The sequence below is a fragment of the Hemiscyllium ocellatum genome (genome assembly GCF_020745735.1).
Source record: "Hemiscyllium ocellatum isolate sHemOce1 chromosome 27 unlocalized genomic scaffold, sHemOce1.pat.X.cur. SUPER_27_unloc_5, whole genome shotgun sequence".
Taxonomy (NCBI): Eukaryota; Metazoa; Chordata; class Chondrichthyes; order Orectolobiformes; family Hemiscylliidae; genus Hemiscyllium; species Hemiscyllium ocellatum.
The window spans coordinates 569,331-576,502 of NW_026867514.1; the positions used below are offsets into that span (position 1 = coordinate 569,331).

A 7,172-nucleotide genomic window follows, 5' to 3' on the forward strand; every position below is an offset into this window, starting at 1 on the left:
GGATGAACGTTTGCTTATTTTCTGAAGATTCACAAAGCTAAGACTGAGTTTTGGTGATTGTTTCCTTTCCACTCCCAGGAGCCGCAATGGTTGAGGTGTTGAGTTGGGGCAAGTAAAATGTGCCCGTGAGCAGCGTGTGGGGCTATTTCAGCTTCCCCTCATCTGACAGCACTGTGACTTGACTCCTATGTTCTCAGGGACATTTATTGACGGGAGACAGTGAATAGATACTCATTCCCGCAGATCGGGAATTCAAACCGTATGCCGGCTTCAGGACAATGAGAAAGATTAATTGGGGTGTGTGAAGAAGCTGTGAGCTGCATTTCAAACAGGAAGGTGGAGTCAGATGCATCATTCATTGCGCCCTGGCCCTGTGCGTATCTAACGCCACCATGCGGCAGAGTTCTGACGTTAACATGGACATGCGCAGCAATGGGAACACACACAAGGTCAACAACCAAAGATCATCACCGTCACTGCTTCCCTTCCACAGTCCCAACTTTGTGAAGCAGTATCTTTCACTGGCAAAGGAAACACCCTTGTCCTCAGGTGCCTGCTTCATTTCGATCACGATTTCCAGCCCCTCACTGTTCTAGTCTCATTTCCAAACACTTGGCTCATAGCCTCAAAAGAAGCTCTACGGGTATCTGCTTGTTCCACCCGAACAGGCAGTGTGTTGCAGATTCCTACCACTCCCAATGTGAGTGAAATATTTTTACCCTCCACTGATTTGAATCTTAAAGAAGAATCCGGGAAACAAGCTCCCTTTCTTTTCGACGACATTTTTCATTTTGTGGTCGGCAGGGTTCACACCTGCGTGGGGAAACCGCAATGGATCTCAAGTCCATCGCATTAACCACTCAGCCCACGAATCCAGCTTCACTTCCCAGATCTGTCTGCCTGGGGAGCTGAGAAAGAGTGAATCATCGCAGAGTTTGTTTGAATCCATTCACTTCACAGTGATTCGAAAGGGTCAAATAGCTGCACACGGCGAGTCTAGCTGTTTCATCCAAAAATATGAAATGAACTTTCAGTTAAAAACAAATCTAGAAATTGCAGGAGGAACGGAGAAGAACAGGCAACATCTATCGAAAGAGAATCAGACACAGCGTTTCAGAATTCCGTTTTCTTCGACAGGTCCTGTCAAACCGGCCGAGTTGATCTTATTTCTCTCTGCTTCTCAGCATCTGCAGTCCCTTACATCAGACATTAATTCAATTCAGAAACCCCTTTGAGGAGAAGGTTTCCATTTTACTCGAACATTTTCCTGGCCCCATTAAAAGCACGCAGCGTCGAAGCCGAGGTAGAGCAACAAACACAATGCCCCTGGGTGGGTTCGAACCACCAACCTTTCGGTTAACAGCCGAACACGCTGACCCATTGCGCCACAGAGACAGGCGACGCTGGGTGGTGCGCCATCGCTTAGGGGAGGCTATTAGTGAATTCTTAATTCAGACTTCCCCGCCTAGAATTACAATTGTCGTCTCTCAGTTTTACTTATCCTTAATAAAGCCTGGGACATTCATTGTGGAGACACTGGGGAGGCGAGAAGGGGTTTGAATTCCTGATGTGCACGAACGACAATTCTTTCAATGTCTCAGATCAGTTCATGTCCCGAGAACATCAGAGTCAATCTGCCGGCCTCTTCAACAAGGGGACGGTGTCTGGACTGTCTCAGCTCAGTCTGACGGTTCATCTTTCAGTCTCATCTAAATCCGCTTCTCAAAGAGTTTCCAAAGGTTCACAAAGCTGGAGACTGGGATTTCTGTTTTGCTTCATGAACATTTTTCCATTTCCTAACTGACATTATTTTGCCCAAAACTCTTCCCAAGTGTAGGCCATGCTTCATTTCCAGAGATGAGGAAATTCCGTTGTTGCCCCATTAAAAGCACACAGCGTCGAAGCCGAGGTAGAGCAACAGACACGACGTCCCTGGGTGGGTCCGAACTGCCAACCTTTCAATTAATAGCCGAATGCGCTGACCCATTGCGCCACAGAGACAGGAGAGGCTGGACGCTGCGCCATCGCTTAGGGGAGGCTATTAGTGAATTCTTAATTCAGACTTCCCCCGCCTAGAATTACAATTTTCGTCTCTCAGTTTTACTTATCCTTAATAAAGCCTTAATCGTTCTACTCTCACCACTAACCTATGCCCTCTTGTTTTGGACTCCCCTACGCTTGGAAAAGTCTTGGCTATTCACCCTACCATTCCCCTTATAAACTTCTACAAGGTCACCCCTCAGCCTCCCATGGTCCAGGGAAGACAGGACCAACTTATTCAGCCTCTCCATATAGCTCAAATCCTCCAACTCTGGCAAAATCTTGTCAGTGTTCTCCAAACCCTGTCACGTTTCACAACCTCGTTCCTATAGCAGGAAGACCAGAACCGAATGCAGTATTCCAAAAGTCGCCAAACCAATGCCCTATACAGCCATAACATGACCCCCACCCACAACTCCTGTAATCAATGTCCTGACCAATAAAGGAAAGCATACCAAACCCCTTCTTCATTATCCTGTCTACCCACAGCTCCACTTTCAAGGAACAATGAACCTGCACTCCAGAGTCTCTTTGTTCAGCAACACAGTGTGGAAACAGGCCCTTCGGCCCAACAAGTCCATACTGACCCTTTGAAGAGCAACCCACCCAACCCATCTCCCTCTGACGAATGCACCTAACACTACGGGCAATTTAGCATGACCAATTCACCTGACATGCACATCTTTGTGACTGTGGGAGGAAACTGGAGCACCCGGAGGAAACCCACGCAGACACGGTGAGAATGTGCAAACTCCACACAGACCTGAAGTGGGAATTGAATCCTGGCACTGTGAGGCAGCAGTGCTAATCACTGAGCAACCGTGCTGCCCAATTTATACTGAATTCTATTATACTGAACTTCGTTTCCTGTCTCATCCCCTAAAAGCTGAAAATCTCCATCCCACACACTCTCCCCCCCACCATTCTCACTTTGCTGAACCTAATCCCTGCTGTATCTCATCCTGAAGGGTCTGGTTCATTCTGATCAACAGGCCCACACTCAGTGAGGGGATCTAATTGAAACATACAGATTCTTGAATGGCCCGGATAGAGTGGGGTGTTGAGAAGATGTTTCCATTGATAGAATAGTCTCGGACCCAAAGGCTTAGAGCAAAGGTGAGGGCTTTTAGAATGTAGATAAGGACACACTTCTTCAGCCAGAAAGTGGTGAATCTATGGAATTCATCACCACAGAGAGCTGTGGAGGCCAGGTCATTGAGTATATTTAACACTGAGATAGATAGGTTCTTGAGTATCAAAGGGATCGAGGGTTACTGGGAGAAACTGGGAGAATGGGGTTCAGAAACTCATCATTGAATAGTGGAGCAGACCTGACCGGCTGAATGGCCTAATTTCTGCTACTCTGCCTGATGGTCTCTTGCTGCCCTGGACACATACTGTGAGAATTGGGAGGAGGAGTAGGCCATTTAGTCTTTCGAGCCTACACCAATATTGAACAGATCTTAACTGAATATGAATACATCTACATCGATGTGAATAGACTGGGATTTCTTTCACTGGAGTATAAGAGGTTGAGAGGTGACCTTATAGAGGATTATACAATCATGAAGGGTATAGATGAGGTGAACAGCAGGTCCATTCCCTAGGGTAGGGTTTTCAAGATTAGGGAGTAAATTTTGAAGGCGGGAGGACAAATATTTTAAAAAGAGATGAGGAGCACATTTTCTTTAAAAGAAAGTGGTCTGTGTGTGGAATGAATGTCTAAAGGAAGTGGTGCATGCATGTACAGTTACAATGTTTGGATAAGTACATGAATAGGAAAGGTTTGGAGGGATTATGAGTCAATCAGTAGCAGACGGACTGATTTAGTTTGAGTGCTCTATGACCCTGTAGCTGTTCTGTACTGGTGTTAAAACCACTTTCTTGAAGATCCAAGATGGTGGCGCCCTGAGTGGTTTGGTGTGCTGGGCTCTGTGCCATACCGCCTGGCACTTTAACCCCTCATTAAACACCCCTAGAAGAAACAATTGCTGACATAAACTTACTGAACACCTGGAGCTGCTGAAATTGTGGTTAGTCAGCTTTGAGACCAGGATGAAAGCAAATGAAGGAACGGGGCCGAAAGGAGTGCAGCAGGCAGGGCACACTCCTACTGCATCGGGGATGCCTGGAGCCATTGCTCAATCTCCCAGGGCGGCTGCTTTGGATTCAATGGGGGCAGCAGCAGTTACTCTCGGAGTTTCGCAACCTCTGGGAAAAGATTGAAGCAGCGGTGGAACCACTACCTGCCACGCTGGAAAAAGCATGAGCAGGAAATTCAAATGTTGGTCCGAAGAGAATAGGCAGCGGAGGAGAGGACCGTGGCATCGGAGACCGTGGCGGACGTCTCAGGAGGAAGGGTCCGAACGCTGGAAGACCAGGTGCGGGTCCTTCAGGAGCAAGTGGACGACCTGGAAAACAAAAGTAGAAGAAAAAGCTTTAACTTCGTGGGTCTTTTGGAACGCGAGGAAGACGAAGACCTGGGCTGGGAGTTGGAGTCCGGCCTGTTGAGTGTGGAGCATGCCCACCGGATCACAATGTGCAGGTCAGGGCCGGACCCACGCCCCCGCACGGTCCTAGTGCGACTCCTGCATTGTTAAGGGATAACAGTTCGTGATTGAAACAGCAAGAAGACTGGGAAGAGATCCAGAGCCTTTAATGCACAAAGGCTCAAGAATAATGTCGCTTCAGGACTTCTCAGGAGCCCGGATTAAGAAGAGAAGGGCATTTGATGAAGTTAAGAGATCTGAACATTCAATATTCCTTGAGGTCCCTGGCCGTGTTGCGTGTCACTCATGGAGGGACGGTATATAATTTTGGTTCAGCAGAAAAGGCGAAGGAGTTTGTGAATTGTCTGAATTGAAGGACTCGGTTCGGGATGGGGTCATCGACACGGACAATGGTACATTTCCTTTTGCTCCTTCTTTTCTCCTCTGTCTCCGTATTTTTTTTTTTGCGTGGTTATCGGCTTCTCCGTACTGCCTTGATGTAAAATCGGAATTATTTAGTATAACAGTCAGTTGTGCATTTTGCGAGGACTTTTGTTTTAGGATTGGGGGTGGCTACACCTGCAGTTAAGATGGATGGAGAAGAGGTTTGGGGGAGGAGTGAAATGGGCATCCGTTGTTAACTCTCATAATGTAAATAACATTTTTTTTTTCATTTGTGAATAGCCTGGGACAAGAGCACAGCCTCAGCTGGAAGGAGCCAGGATGGCAGCAGGGACTCGGAGGATTGCCCCCTGTGGGCAACGTGGGTGGGTGGGGGGAGTTATGATATGGTATTCTTCTCCTCCTTTAGCTCCAAGAGTAGAGGAGTGGCTATACTGGGAAGAAGGAAACTCCCTTTCCAGGTAATTGAGCAAATTAAGGACGAACATGGATGGTTCGTCATTCTTACAGTTCTTATACATGGAGAAGAGTATGGCGTCGCCGAGTGCATCCTCTTAAATTTATAATAGGTGCAGGGCCCTGGCACGTACGATTGCACAATCTAAGCAGTTGATGGACATAATTAATTTGATTAGATGCCCTAAAGTGTGGAAAGAGTCCCTTCGGCTCAACAAGTCCACACCGACCCACTGAAGAGTAACCCCCCCAGACCCATCTCCCTCTGACAAATGCACCTAACACTACGGGCAATTTAGCATGGCCAATTCATCATTGGACAGTGGGAGGAAACTAGAGCACCTGGAGGAAACCCACGCAGACACGAGAGAATGTGCAAACTCCACAGAGACAGTTACCCGAGGCTGGAATCGAACCTGCTTAGAGGCAGCAGTGCTAACTACTGAGCCACTGTGTTGCCCCAGTGTGAGGAGTTGGGATTAGTGGATGTGTGGAGGCACCTCCACCCTAATGGAAGAGACTTTATTTTCTATTCCAACCCACATAAGTGCCACACGTGAACTGACATTTTTTTATGCCATTTGATTGTTTGGATAGAACATTGGCTTGTAAAATTGGGAATATAGCTGTCTGGGGCCATGTGCAATGTATTTAGATGGTAAAATCAAGGATGGTGGAATGGATGGCACTGGCGCACAGACCCATTCCTATTAAGGGATAGCAAATTCATTAAGTACATCACAAGAGAGTTCAGGGCCTTCTGGGATATCAACTCAAGTAAGGCCAGTAATACTGTGGGAGGCCACTAAGAAATATTTATGAGGTATGGTTATTTCGTATTTAACGACTAGAAGGATGCAGAGGAAAGAGCAACAACAGATGATGGAGACCCAGCTGCAGAAAGCTGAGGAAGCATATGATAATAGGCCTTCACTGGTCAAGCTGCAGCTCCCCGGGCTGCTCTCGATTCATTGCACACACAGGTGGCAAAAAAGAGGTCTCCCTTGCTGAACAAAGATTGTTTTAATTTGCAGATAAGCCAGCTAGATATCTGCCTAGAAAGAAAAGTGCTTCCCAATCTATTATGTTAATGAGAGAGAAGGCTGGTACAGTTACCCGTGAATTGAAGAAAGTCAATGTTAGATTTAGGGAATACTTTGCAGAGTTATATCGGTCGGAGGGAGATGAACACGGTGTAGCGAGGATGCAGTCCTTTTTTGAGAACCTGCACCTCCCCAGTATAAACACCGAACAGGTTTCCCTGTTGAATGGGCCTATGATGATACAGGAGGTGCAGGAAGCAATAAAGCATCCCACGGTTGGCAAAGCACCGGGGTCAGATGAATTCCCAAGTGAGTTCGATAAGGAATTCATACATGTGTTCGTGGAGCCACCTCTGGGGATGGATACACGGGATTGTCTTCCGCCCTCTCTTAGGGAGGCTAATATCTCACTCATTTTAAAGAAGGAGAAAAAGCCTGAAGAATGTGCTTCATAGAGACTCATTTCACTGTTGAATGCACATGATAAAATTCTATCTGAGATGCTGGCCCTGAGGTTGGAAAATGTGTTGCCCTACAGTATAGAAGATGATCTGACGGGTTTTGTCAAAGGCCGTAGCTCCTCCAGCAATATCAAGCGGGTACTGAACATAGCGCAGGTATGCCAGCAAAGATTGCTCCCGGGTTTGGTCGCCTCCCTAGACGCAGAAAAGGCGTTTGACGGGAGAGAATGGCCGTACCTGTTGGGGTCCAAGAGCGTTTTGGTCTGGGAGGATCCTTTGCT

The 7,172-nt window shown here is 47.2% G+C and overlaps 1 non-coding gene across 1 annotated transcript; it reads right to left on the minus strand.

Moving 5' to 3' along the window:
* Positions 1-1,321: 1,321 nt before the first annotated feature.
* Positions 1,322-1,395, minus strand: trnan-guu (transfer RNA asparagine (anticodon GUU)). Its single transcript has one exon. It is a non-coding gene; the product is annotated as a tRNA-Asn (tRNA).
* Positions 1,396-7,172: the final 5,777 nt, after the last annotated feature.